At 37.2% G+C, this 15945-nt stretch overlaps 1 long non-coding RNA gene across 1 annotated transcript in view; it reads right to left on the bottom strand.

Moving 5' to 3' along the window:
• Window positions 1-10107: 10107 nt before the first annotated feature.
• LOC138670081 (uncharacterized) overlaps window positions 10108-15945 on the bottom strand; it is an 11649-nt gene continuing 5811 nt past the window's right edge. The window contains exon 2 of the long non-coding RNA XR_011319296.1: window positions 10108-12515. This is a non-coding gene — a long non-coding RNA (uncharacterized lncRNA). The remainder of the gene's footprint in view (window positions 12516-15945) is intronic.

The following is a 15945-nucleotide window of genomic DNA, read 5'->3' as shown; positions in this document are numbered from 1 at the left end:
AATTCTGTCAGATAATACTCAGTTTCTTCCTGAAAATGATTGCAATCACAAATTCTTTGGTATTATTATCTTCAATTAATTTGTCTTAAATGAAAAAACACTAAAGAGAATGAAACAAAAAGCAAAACATTGATCATTTCACACAAAACTCCAAAAATGGGCCAGACAAAAGTATTTGCACCCTCAGCCTAATACTTGGTTGCACAACCTTTAGCCAAAATAACTGCGACCAACCGCTTAAGGTAACCATCATTGAGTTTCTTACAATGCTCTGCTGGAATTTTAGACCATTCTTCTTTGGCAAACTGCTCCAGGTCCCTGATATTTGAAGGGCGCCTTCTCCAAACTGCCATTTTTAGATCTCTCCACAGGTGTTCTATGGGATTCAGGTCTGGACTCATTGCTGGCCACCTTAGAAGTCTCCAGTGCTTTCTCTCAAACCATTTTCTAGTGCTTTTTGAAGTGTGTTTTGGGTCATTGTCCTGCTAGAAGACCCATGACCTCTGAGGGAGACCCAGCTTTCTCACACTGGGCCCTACATTATGCTGCAAAATTTGTTGGTAGTCTTCAAACTTTATAATGCCATGCACAGGGTCAAGCAGTCCAGAGCCAGAGGCAGCAAAGCAACCCCAAAACATCAGGGAACCTCCGCCTTGTTTGACTGTAGGGACCGTGTTCTTTTCTTTGAATGCCTCTTTTTTTCTCCTGTAAACTCTATGTCGATGCCTTTGCCCAAAAAGCTCTACTTTTGTCTCATCAGACCAGAGAACATTCTTCCAAAATGTTTTAGGCTTTTTCAGGTAAGTTTTGGCAAACTCCAGCCTGGCTTTTTTATGTCTCTAGGTAAGAAGTGGGGTCTTCCTGGGTCTCCTACCATACAGTCCCTTTTCATTCAGATGCCGACGGATAGTACGGGTTGACACTGTTATACCCTCGGACTGCAGGGCAGTTTGAACTTGTTTGCATGTTAGTCGAGGTTCTTTATCCAACATCCGCACAATCTTGCGTTGAAATCTCTTGTCAATTTTTCTTTTCTGTCCACATCTAGGGAGGTTAGCCACAGTGCCATGGGCTTTAAACTTCTTGATGACACTGCGCACGGTGGACACAGGAACATTCAGGTCTTGAGAGATGGACTTGTAGCCTTGAGATTGCTCATGCTTCCTCACAATTTGGTTTCTCAAGTCCTCAGACAGTTCTTTGGTCTTCTTTCTTTTCTCCATGCTCAATGTGGTACACACAAGGACACAGGACAGAGGTTGAGTCAACTTTAATCCATGTAAACTGGCTGCAAGTGTGATTTAGTTATTGCCAACACCTGTTAGGTGCCACAGGTAAGTTACAGGTGCTGTTAATTACACAAATTACAGAAGCATCACATGATTTTTCGAACAGTGCCAATACTTTTGTCCACCCCCTTTTTTATGTTTGGTGTGGAATTATATCCAATTTGGCTTTAGGACAATTCTTTTTGTGTTTTTTTCATTTAAGACAAATTAAATGAAGATAATACCAAATAATTTGTGTTTGCAATCATTTTCAGGAAGAAAATGAGTATTATCTGACAGAATTGCAGGGGTGTCAATACTTTTGGCCATGACTGTAAAGTTGTACTGGATGTGTCAATACTTTAGGTGGTGATAAAATGACTAAAAATCTGATGCCCTTAGAGATAAGCAGCACAGAGGGGTCTAGCAGCCATTGATCCCCACTATAGCGATACCTCTATTACATGCATCACATAGAAACCGATTACATTTTCCTGATAACAATTGGAGTCCCTGAGGATATACAGTCCGCATACTGACATTTTTGGGGACTTCATCGTATGGACATCGGTGTATCTGAAATTCCATATAGTAATTCCAATGACAAACTGCTTGCATACACATTAAACAGCTCCAGTGACATAACTCACATTTGGCTGCTCTCCTGGAAGATCTGAAAAACTCCCAAAAAAGTTTGAAGTTTCTATATTAATTAAAGTGATACTCCACTTTTAAACAAAGTGGACCCCAAAAGTCTTGCAATAATATAAAATTATTATTATTATTATTATTTATTGTTATAGCGCCATTTATTCCATGGCGCTTTACATGTGAGGAGGGGTATACATAATAAAAACATGTATAATGATCTTAAACAATACAAGTCATAACTGGTACAGGAGGAGAGAGGACCCTGCCCGCGAAGGCTCAGTCTACAAGGGATGGGTGAGAATACAGTAGGTGAGGGTAGAGCTGGTCATGCAGCGGTTTGGTCGATCGGTGGTTACTGCAGGTTGTAGGCTTGTCGGAAGAGGTGGGTCTTCAGGCTCTTTTTGAAGGTTTCGATGGTAGGTGAGAGTCTGATATGTTGTGGTAGAGAATTCCAATAAGTTAAAATAACAAAATCATGTGGTACACACCATCCCAGCGCTCAAATCTGGATATCAGCTAATGCTCCGGTTTCTCTGATTTGGGTGCAGCGATACCAATCACTGAGCTCAGTGGCTCTGCTGATGTAGATGGTGTAGAGCAAATAAGCTCCATAATTAGCTTTGGTAATGTGACTTGATGTGACCTCACCTCTGCAACCAAAGCACAAAAACCTAAGCAGCGGTAGATGGGAAACTGGAACCAGGGTGGGATTTGGTTATTTTATAAAAATGCAAGCATTTGGTGTTCATATTGATGACAGGGGAAAACCCAATAAATGAAAATAATCGAGACCTGTATTTGTGTAGGACGTCTAGGGTCTGTGTTTAAAGTGTCTAGGGTCTTTATTTCTTTAGGGGATCTGGGTCTCTTTTTTATACTGAGTATAGGTCTTTATTCGTTTATGAGGACTCTGAGAGGTCTGGTCTGAGGGGTGTATTTATTTGAGGGATATGAGTACGTACAGTATTTCTTTAGGTAGTCTGTGTTTTGAAGGTCTGGTCTGATGCCTGCATTTGTTTAGGCAGTCTTATTTATTCAGGGTACCTAGTCTGGGTCTTCTATTTAGGGAGATGGGTCTTAAATTTATTTGAATTTCATGGTATGATGATGCAGGTCATGTGTACGACTTATGATTCAAATGATTTAAGTTGAGGATGTTCCTTCTGAAAATAAGCATGTTGAAAAAAAATGTATGCCAACCTAGATGTGAAGTCTCCTTGATTGCATGTCTCAGAAGTAGGCTGCCGTCACACTAGCAGTATTTGGTCAGTATTTTACATCAGTATTTGGAAGCCAAAACCAGGAGTGGAACAATTAGAGGAAAAGTATAATAGAAACATATGCACCACTTGTGTATTTATCAGCCACTCCTGGTTTTAGCTTACAAATACTGATGTAAAATACTGACCAAATACTGATAGTGTGACGGCAGCCATAGGCACATATATCAAAGATAGATGCAACCTAAAATAATAAAAGCTATGCTGACAAATGATTACTTAATATTTCTTAAAAATATATATCTATAGGTGTAGATAGCACATGGGGCAAAGATTAGGTTTTACCCTCCCTTGTGGGACTATCTGTCTTCTGGGCCTGTCCGCATCACCCAGGCAATTTGCACAAACATATCCTTCAGCTTTCTTGGATCCAGTGGGACAGTCTCAATTTGGGGGAGCCGTCCCGCTGTCCTGGGAGGTTAGTGCAATATCCCAACTTCCTCTCGCTCCGTTCTTCGTAGCTCCAGCTCCTCCCCTGACAAATATTGGAGAATTTTCTCTAATAGAACGTGCAGTGTATCTTCCTAAATTACTGACAGATTGTTCTATTAAAGAGAATTACATCTATATGTAACAATGCATCTCAATGTACCTGTTTTCTACGGGTAAAATAAAATTCAGATTTTTTTCTCTTCTGTATTTAAAATATAACGAAAAACAATGACAATAATTACATTTTAATTCACTTTTTCAAAAACATAAACATCACAAATCAGTAAATAATACGGACTTATTACGCATCCTTGTAATTGTAACAACCCATGCAATACAGGGAACATATTATTTAAAGTGAATTTTCTCCATTATTCTCCTAAAAAAGTAATACAAATTTAATGCTGAGGCAGTGTATCTGAGTATTTTCTGTAGATGTAACCACCAAACTACTGAAACTTCTCTGATTATTGAATTTTTGCTGAGATTTTTTTGAAGCAGATTTTTTAAAACTTTTTTATAGTACAGTAAAGCTTTGATTCTGTGCTTAAAAATGTAACTGCGTTTCTTTTACATTAGTTTTTTTCAGGCTTCCTTTAGAGGGCAACAGTTAAAAAAATGCACCAAAATGGCACAGTTCAACAGCATCTTTATCAGTTCATGAAAACACATCCACTTTGCTTGGACAGTAAATATTCATGCTAAATGCTGCCTTTATTCTGTGGAATATTTTGCACGGCAATTCTGCTGTGTTTAACTCTTCAAGCAAAGTGGATGTGATTTAATGAAAACTCCTACAAGCTGTGCATCTCAAGATGCTGTTGAACGGTGCAGTTTTGGTGACTTTTTTCTCTATAAGCTTCTATAGGGAGCCTAAAAAATGCATGTAAAAAAAGCTTTCTAAAATAAGCAGAGAATCAAATATTTTCTGTGCTATAGAAAACACATTGAAAACGATGATTCAAATCTGCCCAAAAGGTAAAACACATTAAAAAAAATCTGCAAAAATGCAATAACCAGAAAAGATTGTTAGATATTAGTTTGTAGAAATTGCGCATTAAAAAAGCTCAGTACGTATGCAATGTGTGAATACTGCCTTAGGCCGGTTTCACACGTCAGTGGCTTCGTTACGTGTGGTGACAGTTTCCTCACGTATCGGAGACACTGACACACGTAGACATATTAAAATAAATATGTCAGCGTGTTTTCACGGACCGTGTGTCCATGTGCAAAACACGGAGACATGTCAGTGTTCGTGGGAGCGCACTGATCACATGGACCCATTAAAGTCGATGGGTGCGTGTAAACACGTACCGCACACGGATGCAGTCCGTGTGCTGTCCGTATGCTTTTTTAAAGTCATAGGGTTAAAATTGAAACAAATTGTTTCAATACACGGATGGCCTACGTGCACACACGGACACACCGACACGGGTAGCTCCGGGACCGTTTCTTCCGGTACCAGAAATATCTGGACGTGTGAGACTGGCCTAACAGACCCAAAAACACAAGATGTCATATAATGAAAAATGAGAACTTTATGGCTACTACACCTATGAATAAACAAAAATAAAATCTGTAGGTTCCAACCATCTCGGATACAAAGGGACAGTTGGTTATACGCCTGGCATTCATTGCTAGGTGGTCTTCTGTCACTGCTACCATGCCCCCTTCTGACATCTACTCCTGCCAGAGTAAAAAGAAATGGTAAATTGGGGTGGCTAGGAGCGTTATCAAAATTGCCACCACATAGTTTGTGCCTCTTTCTGTTCTGGAAAAGTTGGGATGAATGAGATAATTGACCCATGGAATTTACATGGCATCTCCATAAATAAATTGTTTAGGTTCCTAAGCCTTGGTAAAGCTGGAAACCAAAACAGTTTACTACATCGATTCTGCTCGGTGTATATTTATCGGGAATACCTTTTTTAAACCTTCCCAAACGCACTTTCTAATCTTCACTTCTAATTATTCTGTCTTCTCATCTTACATGGTATTTCCTGGCTGAAAGATATAAAATAGTAAGTATAGTAGTATAGTTGATGTCATTGCTCAAAGAAGAAGCACTTTGGGTATTTTCCGTTTGACTGTAACCACTGCCTCAGGTTAATATCACACACTTTACTGCCTCCAGCTGACCACTGCTCAGAATTACTATTTCTGCTCTTCCTGGACATTGTAGACTTTGTGCACCAGCCTGAGAAGAAATAAGCATTGCTGAATGCATACGATGTCATGTAGTCACATAAGAGATGCAAGCCTGCAGTTTATACCCTAATTATTTGTATGAAAATGTAGATTTTTACTATATTCCATAACATCTTAAGGACTCCTTTGTGCAGTTTTTTAGAATGTGAAAAAGAGCTTGTGTTCAGGAAAGATATATATCTTTGTACCATGTTAGCAAGTAGATAAAAAAATATTTACTGTAGAATTGAGAGTCCTCAGTGGTTGATACCTTTTAATGGCTAACTAAAAAGATGGTAACAAATTGCAAGGTTTCTAGACTACACAGGTCTATTCATCAGGCATAGACTAATATTATTAGTCTATTAGTCCATAGTGTTGTTCTACGTCTGATGAAGAGACCTGTGTAGTCTCAAAAGCTTGCAATTTGTTACCATCTTTTCAGTTAGCCATTAAAAGGTATCATCCACTGAGGACTCTCAATTCTAAATTTTTTTTAGCTTGTGTTCAGGAATTTTTACATGCATTTTGGTGGATTTTTGTGACATTTTGTACAAGCGTGCAATTTTTTCTGGCATTTTTGAAGTTCTAAAGACAAGTGTGTGAAAAATCGCCAGCATGCTCAAACATGCTTTGCTGTGAAAAAACGCAATTGACCCTAATAAAGCAATAAATATGCAGAAAAGTCAAAGTGCTTTGCAGGTAGACTTTGCAATATTTCCCTACAGGCTTTAAATATTCAGATTCAGATGCTGCCTGAACCTTGAGCGACATGAATCAGACACGGGCTATGTGATTGCAGCCAGGATTCATTTTATTCTGAAACGTTGCAGCCGATTCATACAATGGGGACGATTCATCAAGATTGGCATAGCACGCAACCGCACTGCAACAGTCTTGCTGAAAAAAACGACCAAGGGCTGGAGTAGCATTTCTGGCATACAAAGCACCACATTCTTGATTAATCTGAAGGGCGGACATGGACATGCCCCGACTCCACCCATTTTGGAGGAGCTGAGTCAAACTAGCAAAAAAAAACCCTATAGTCTCAACTTGCCATTTTGCAAAAATGTTACAACTTTTTAAAACTTTTACACCAGTTTTTTTTTTTATATAAAAGCTTTGATGAATCAACTCCCATGTGTCTTGGCTGACTTGTATGAGGCAGGTACCCTACTGACAGGTCTCTTCCTATGAAGAAATACAGCTGTCTGTCTGTGCTTTAGACTGCTTCTTTCAATGCTTTGACCCGCCCCCCGGTGCACTTCCAGTCTGATTTGCATTTACATCCATACCACTACTTTCATAAGTAAGAATAGGCTTCCCTTTAATAGAAAAGTGCAATCTCTCTACTGATTTCTGACCAGACCCGGACTGGCCCATGGTGGATCCAGAAATTCCTCTGGTAGGCCCCTGTTAATAAGTAGTGCTATTACACTTGATTCACAATTTGCAGAAAGAGGGATCATCTAATCAGTCATTAAACAAGCTAGCCAAATTAATAAGGCTGCCGTCACACTAGCAGTATTTGGTCAGTATTTTACATCAGTATTTGCAGCCAAAACCAGGAGTGGAACAATTAGAGGAAAAGGATAATAGAAACATATGCACCACTTCTGCATTTATCACCCACTCCTGGTTTTGGCTGAGAAATACTGATGTAAAATACTGACCAAATACTGCTAGTGTGACGGCAGCCTAATACAATAATACATAGAAACAAAAGTAAATTTGTGTTGTAGGGTCAAGTTAATTTTGCATGTAGCTGAACAGTCGGCCTACAAATACATGTCACTGTTGGACCTTTGACAACCCAGTCCAACACTCTTTCTGACCTTTAATATTCTGGTTACACTTATTGAATTACAAGCTGCTATAAACTACAATCCGTGCTCTGCTGACAGATTCTTAAAGACACCTAGGAAATAAGAATTAATAGCTTGGATATGAGTTTATAATGTAAACATATTCTGCTTTATGGTCATTCTGCGCATAATATATTAGAAAGTCTGTAGCTTAATTCCTATAAGTGCATGTCTAGTATATGTAATTATATGTGTCTCCAGGTAGTTCTGTGTACATTTTTATGGGCACACTTCCAACTCTGGCATGGGCAGTGCCATGTTGACAGTTTACAATCAAAGCAATCGGTAACAAACAATGCTATAACTCCCTCATTTCTTGTGAAATTTCTTGTCTGCCAGATCAAATGCACACTCCACCCCCAGTAATGGGGCACACCCAAACTTCACTTATGTGTGTAACCCCATATTTCTCACATTCGAAAGAGCACATGACTCTTATTAACACTATCACAACTTAGCAGCACATCGGAAAATGCACGGCTCATTGTTCGGTGCTGACCTGGTAGTAATTGCTTGCTGAACATTCATATGGATATAGTACAAGTATATGGGTAATCATTTACCGGCTCTACATACTTTGATTCAACATACTTGTATGCATTTATTCATTTATTCAGTCAGGCGGTCAAGGAAACGTATCTTTTGAACTGGCTTGGCTGTATTTGAAACTAATATAACAGTGTTTGGAGAGAGCGCATGTGTGGCCACCTCTTCTATCACTGCAGTCGGAATAGGGAAAGAAGGGTCACTGTTCTAGAGATGGACACGGGTCTCAGAGGTGGCATCCAAATATAGTATGGATTTATGGTGTAAATCTCTGCCATTACCACATTTGAACATCACAAAATGTTTGGTCCTCCACTTGTGACTCCTCTAGCTTGGGGAAAAAGGGACTACATTTAGAAAATTGTCTTCCTTTAATCATTTTTGTTTGATAAAAAGGCCTTTGGGTCTCCCCAGACACTAGGATCCAAAAGTGTCCACCACCTCTACACGTCTACAGCATGGCTCTGACTGCTATCAAGCTTATTTTTTAGATTTTAATAACTTTATTTGAAAGTTGAGTGATTTGACGTTGTCTACATGTATAATTTTTTAAAATAGTTTTCTTTTTTTCTTTCAGATTTTTCATTATTCTCATTAGGGGAATTGAACCAGCAATCCCTTTTACAGTGCACTGCAATATTGCAATGACTTTGCAAAATTACTGTGACCTTGGCTTCATGGCTGTAAAAACATAAAAGACACTAGGGCCTTCAGCAAGCCCATGACTTCAATGACAAAGCATTATTGACACCCCTTTTCCAACCTCTTAAATGCCACTGTCAGAATGTGCATTAGTATCTAAGGGGTTAAACTGATGCTATCAGAGCTACCTCTGACCACAACCATTAGACATGGGTCCTGGCTGTACAACCCAGCCGATGCCTGCACTGTATGGAGCAGGCTCAGCTTCTGGGCTCATTCCATACATGCAGTGTGCACAAGGCCAAGTGGGCACCCTTGTTGCAGTGGACCCTGGCACTTGCCTTGGTTTATCAGGCCCTTTATGTCACTCCTCTAAGGTCCTTAACACTTATATCTGACATTGCATTACCATTTCTATCCTTTTTTTATGAACACACCAAATGGAAACTGATGGAGAAACTGATCCCAATGTTTTGCAATGGATTGTTCTCACCTCTTGGATGCCTCAGTTGTGCTGGGAATCTGCAGCCACCAGTTCTGGGGTCGGATCTCAACTTTGGGTGCAGTATTGTGATCCGCACTGGATCAGCGCCGAGGATGATGTGATGAAAAACCTTGATGGCAATTGTCGTGAATCTCCATTAGTTTTGCCAACAGTTCTCATCCGTAGAGTTGTACCCAACTTGATAAACTGAGCTTAATCCAGTCAATATATGTGAACCCAGTCCAAAATATTAGCACCTGGATACCGGAAAATGGTAATATATTATCCAACTAATGAAGTGATGTTGCTTTGTATGTACAGTATATATGACAAGGCTTAGCTGATCTTTCCTCGGACGTCATCTTGTGCTCATCCATGTAAACTGGTTATATATATGTGATATTTGCAGGAGGGATTTGTGATCTTCATATAGGAGGCAGCATGTTGTACAGTTTTATATTACGCTAAAGTGAGCCTGATGTAAAACAAAGAAAATAATAAACTCTTAAAACATTAAACTGTGGCTTTTACCATTGCCCGAAACCCATCAATAATAAGCACTGAATTAGCTCAAATGTGCGTTACACCGTGGTCCACTGCTGCCATTTTCAGGTGGGGTTGTCTTCTACTAAATTCATGGGTTGTGTTGTAGTTTGGCCCTTTTATCGTGTTAGCATCTGGGCCTACGTTAGGTTCCCAATAATTATAGAAGTAGTGGAGAGAAACAATGAAATGAAGAAGGAGACAACATTGAAATTCACATTTTATTGGACAAAAATTTTGTGACTAAGTTCATAAAACACATTTATGTCTGAAAAAAAACGTTCAATTATTCTATCATTTATGCTGGTAACAAATAGAAATCTGTAAAGGAAATAAAGGAAATAAATAATGCACTTTTATAATATATTTTACATGGTAATTCCTCCTTTTACTATCTCTGTTTGCTGTTAGTGAAGGTGAATATTCCTGTTTATATTCAGGGGCTGAAAATTTGTCCAACAGACTCAGGTGCTGGATTTTACTTCTCGTTTCAAAAACTTTCATATAACCATAGAAAAGCCTACCTTAATGTATAAAGAAACCCTTTCACCAGGGTGAGTGATGTTTAGGCTGGAGTCCCAAAATAAGCAGTTCTCTCTTTAGAGCCCTATGACCAAGTTCACACAAATATGTGAAAAATCTTTAATTTTTAATCCAGAAAAAAAAGAATAATTTTTCAACTGTATTGTCAACAGCATGTCATCCGTAAGTCTGTTTTTTAATATCTACGTGGCATCCATTTACCATCCATTTGTATGCATCAACAGTTACATTTTTTTAAAAGGCCAAATCCAGTTTCCTTTGTTAATAATTACAATAGATCTGTTATGATTTCTACATGAATAGTACCCATATTGTATCAATCTTAGTTTTTTTTCTCATAATAATAAAAATCTTTAGTCATATAGCGCCAACATATTCCGCAGCGTTTTACATGTGAAAAACAGATGAGGTTGGGACAGTTTTTTCTGGAAAAGTCTTCATGTGAACAAACATATTGGTCCATGTGCTTTCTTCCACATGGATAGTACTCAGACCGAACATGGAAACATGTAAAAGTACCCTATGGCCATGTTCACATGTTCAAAATTTGGTGAGTTTTTTACCTCAGTATTTGTAAGCCAAAACCAGGAGTGGGTGATAAATACAGAAGTGGTGATGTGATTCTATTATACTTTTCCTCTGATTGTTCCTCTCCTGGTTTTGGCTTATAAATACTGAGATAAAAAACTCACCAAATACTGAATGTGTGAACATGGCCTAAAAGGTCCATTCTTAAAGAGAGCATATCATGTGATTCAACTCAGCATTGCTGAATGACTGAGAGTTGATAGAGGGGAGGGGAGGAATATGACCAGTTATTTTCTGCTCTCTGATGGCTACTTTGAGAGACAATTGAATGAGTGCAATTCAGTGGTCTAGTTCAGTATTATTGGGTTACGTGTCAATTATATCATCCACAGTATAAAATAAGCATTTGGGTGTGAGAAAGCCGACATAATACGATATATCTCACGGGGCTTGTAAAATGTCTATATTAAAATATGAGATATATACCATATACATATATATGGGCAGCACGGTGGCGCAGTGGTTAGCACAGCAGCCTTGCAGCGCTGGGGTCCTGGGTTCTAATCCCACCCAGGACAACATCTGCAAAGAGTTTGTATGTTCTCTCCGTGTTTGCGTGGGTTTCCTCCGGGCACTCCGGTTTCCTCCCACATTCCAAAGACATACTGATAGGAATTCTAGATTGTGAGCCCAATCGGGGACAGTGATGATAATGTGTGCAAACTGTAAAGCGCTGCGGAATATGTTAGCGCTATATAAAAATAAAGATTATTTATTATTATTATTATATCAATGGGCAGCACAGGAGCTCAGTGGTTATCACTGCAGCACTGGGGTCCTGGGTTCAAATCCCACCAAGGACAACATCTGCAAGGAGTTTGTATGTTCTCCCCATGTTTGCGTGGGTTTCCTCCGGGTTCTCCGGTTTCCTCCCACATTCCAAAGACATACTGATAGGGAATCTAGATTGTGAGCCCCAACGGGGACAGCGATAATAATGTGTGCAACCTATAAAGCGCTGCGGAATATGTTAGCGCTATATAAAAATAAAGATTATTATTATCAATATATCAGGCGACCCCATACAGTTTGTATATCAATGTGTCAGTGACAGGATTTACAGCACACGTACTTTATGACATATCCCACCACATCCCTGCACACACCTCTTCTCGCCCTGTTCCTGCAGATGTTGCTTGTTTTTCATTTTCTAATACTCCTCCTTTATTTATAATAGGGAGTTATATTTGTGTTGGCATTTTTTTCTGGTTGTGCAATAAAACACATCAGCAACACCTTCTATCTGTAGAATGCCTGGAAGCATCCTGTGATTGAGTACATGATCCTTCTTCACTTCACCATTTGTCCTGAGCTCAGGGAAAAGCTTCAGATACGGCAGACAGTCTACATGCCTGTGATAGATGTGCGGTTACCTTAAATTTAAAGGAAGGTCAATGATTGTATAAATGCTGGCACGGAAACATATTTTCAGAGTTTTAGGTTATGCTCTAGGTAGGGGATATCTCCTGTTAGCCCACGAAGGTCTCTGAAATATAAAACAATTATTTTAGAAACGTGAGATAGATAGACAGATGATAGATATATAGATAGATAGATAGATAGATATGGGATAGATAGATAGATAGATAGATAGATAGATAGATAGATAGATAGATAGATAGATAGATAGATATGGGATAGATAGATAGATATGGGATAGATATGGGATAGATAGATAGATAGATAGATAGATAGATAGATAGATAGATAGATAGATAGATAGATAGATAGATAGATAGATAGATAGATATGGGATAGATATGGGATAGATAGATAGATAGATAGATAGATAGATAGATAGATAGATAGATAGATAGATATGGGATAGATAGATAGATAGATAGATAGATAGATAGATATCGGATAGATATGGGATAGATAGATAGATAGATAGATAGATAGATAGATAGATAGATAGATAGATAGATAGATAGATAGATAGATGGATAACACATAAATTAATGTTAATGGGTAAATATAAAAAATCTTTTTTCTTGCCATGTGTGATCTTTCACCTATATTGCAAGTGTATCTGATATTTACTGTGTCTATCTTTTACACACAAGGTTATGCTGGAGCTTGAGAAATACCACAGTGGATACATTGTAGTTTAGGCCAGATTCATATTAATAAATATGATTGCTTAAGGACACAAAAAGAAACATTTTTGCATCCTGTAAAGCAAATACTTAATGGAAATACACAAACTGATATATTCCGCATCCCTTGCCAGCCCATAAAAATGAAATACACTGCTTGCAGTGCTGGCAACAGGTGAGTTTTACTTCTGCAATAACTTTATAGAATCGTAGAGATATGGAATCCTTTGCAAAGTAGGTCAATTATATAGGCTTTTTCCTACTTACAGTATGCTCATATGTGGCAGATTTGTTGCCAGAATGTTCCTATCTAATAAAATCCATGCACATATTGCAGAAACAACCAATTTTCCATTCCTCAAATGTCTGCAACATGTACTCTACTCTTCTGACCTTGCAGTTAATTCAAGTGCAAATTCACCATAGTTTATTTCAGTGGGTTAATAATATATTTTGTGCCTCACAGTCCTACAAGAGTCTGCGCTATTCATGCTTGACTGGGTCCCTTCAGATCCAAACTATTATTTGGCACAGATACAGGTTACAGATGTCTAGCCTGGGCTACACTAAGCAGTGGTGATGCCCATCATATTCTAGAAGAGCCATCTCTGGCATAATATGATGCTAAACAGGAGACTGGAAACAACTGCAGGGTCAAGCAAAGCTCAGACTAGCAGGACTGCATTTATCATACAAACCGCCTACTTACATTTGTACTAGGGAGTTGTCAAAAATGGATTTTGATTACGTAATTGTTAATTTACTTATTTTTTTTTACTTTTTAATTTTTTTTATGTTTATTTAATATTGCATTGTTTACTTTTTTTTATTTGAGGTCAGTATTGCAAGTAATGGAGGTTAGTCCATACCGAGAAAGTGAGAGAATATTAGGAAGTAGATATTATTTGTTCAGATCTTGTGATGCTTTATAACAAGATCTCAATACAGAGGTAGTAAAACTATTTTTTTTTTTTTTTTTTTAATTTTCACTGCTACATTAATAGTGAATTTTTGTGACTCGGAGAGTTAAGTCCATAGAAAAAAATCATATATTGTTCAGACTGTGATACGTTTTACTAAGTGGCAAACTCAGCTTTTCGGCATTGGAAGTCATTGGCAATAATTTATTGTAACCGAAACTAAGACTGTATAAAAACAAGACATGTCTTATTGTAAATTAAGGAAGACACACGTCTGTCTGCTGATATATTGTCAAATACTTGTTAATCGGTGACTTTCTATTGTAAGAATCAGGTATTTATAACTGTATATAAATTATATATATATATATATATATATATGTATATATATATATATTTAGTATTATTTGTGTATATATATATATATATTTTTTATTTTTTTTTCATTCATATTTAAACTAGAAAGCAGATTGTGGCCTATACTGTGAGTACAATTGGAAAAACTGTAAATTTTGATGAAAACATCCCAATTAACTTATGAATTCTGTTAATTAAAAGCGTACATCACTACTTACTGTAAAATACATTATCAATACATAATCCATGATGAGCATATACTTTACCACTGGTGAAAAATATCTGTATGCTATCAACTATGGAACTTATGACGCTTATGTGTGTGACCCCCAGGGATATCTATACTTGACACCACCTCACCTTTAAAGTAACCGAATGTTACTAAATAAAGTGATAATTTAGAGGAAAAAAAATGAATATCATACTTTTAAAACACATTAAGAGGTTGAAAAATAATGCAATATTTACTACAAAGGTTATTCTCCACAAAGTTTTTTCTCCTCATATGTCACTAATATGATCCCTATAGAACTTCCAAACAAGCTGACTAAAATTATGCAAGTAAGTATACAGTGAGAGCTGGGGTATATGTATAGGTAAATGTATGATATTTTGTACAGTCAGATAAGTGGAGATGGATCCAGGCACCTTAAGCACACAATATATTAAACCATAAATATTTGCAAACATATATTTAATATATTTTGAATCAATGGGGTCAAAATAGACTGCAATGCAGAAGCTATTGTGTGCAGTATATTATTATTGGATATACACTCAAAATGGGCACTTGTATTATGTGCACCAGCAAAGAAAACAAACACCTTTGGAGTTGTGTGTTGTAGGATAGAATATGTAGATACATAGATGGTACAAAGGTAGATATGGAATAAATAGACAAGTAGATAAAAAATCAGATATTTAGATAGATTCATTGATCGATAGATAATTGGTAAGTAGATGCAGTCATGGATAAAAAGATAGATGGATAGATAGATGGATGGATAGATAGATAGATAGATAGATAGATAGATAGATAGATATGAGATAGAGAGATAGAGCTATTAGATAGATAGATAGATAGATAGATAGATAGATAGATAGATAGATAGATAGATAGATAGATAGATAGATAGATAGATAGATGTGTAATAGATAGATAGACAGATATGTGATAAATAGATAGATAAATAGATAGACAGATAGATAGACATTAGATAGATAGATAGATAGATAGATAGATAGATAGATAGATAGATAGATAGATAGATAGATATGTGATAAATACATAGATAGATAGATAGACATTCGATAGATAGATAGATAGATAGATAGATAGATAGATAGATAGATAGATAGATATGTGATAAATAGATAAAAGATAGATAGATAGATAGATAGATAGATAGATAGATATGTGATAAATAGATAAAAGATAGATAGATAGATAGATAGATAGATAGATATGTGATAAATAGATAGATAGATAGATAGATAGATAGATAGATAGATAGATAGATGGACGTTAGATAGATAGATA

Source organism: Ranitomeya imitator, chromosome 3 (assembly GCF_032444005.1).
Source record: "Ranitomeya imitator isolate aRanImi1 chromosome 3, aRanImi1.pri, whole genome shotgun sequence".
NCBI lineage: Eukaryota > Metazoa > Chordata > Amphibia > Anura > Dendrobatidae > Ranitomeya > Ranitomeya imitator.
The sequence above is the reverse complement of the archived record's forward strand: the minus strand, read 5'-3'. Positions and strand labels throughout refer to the sequence as shown.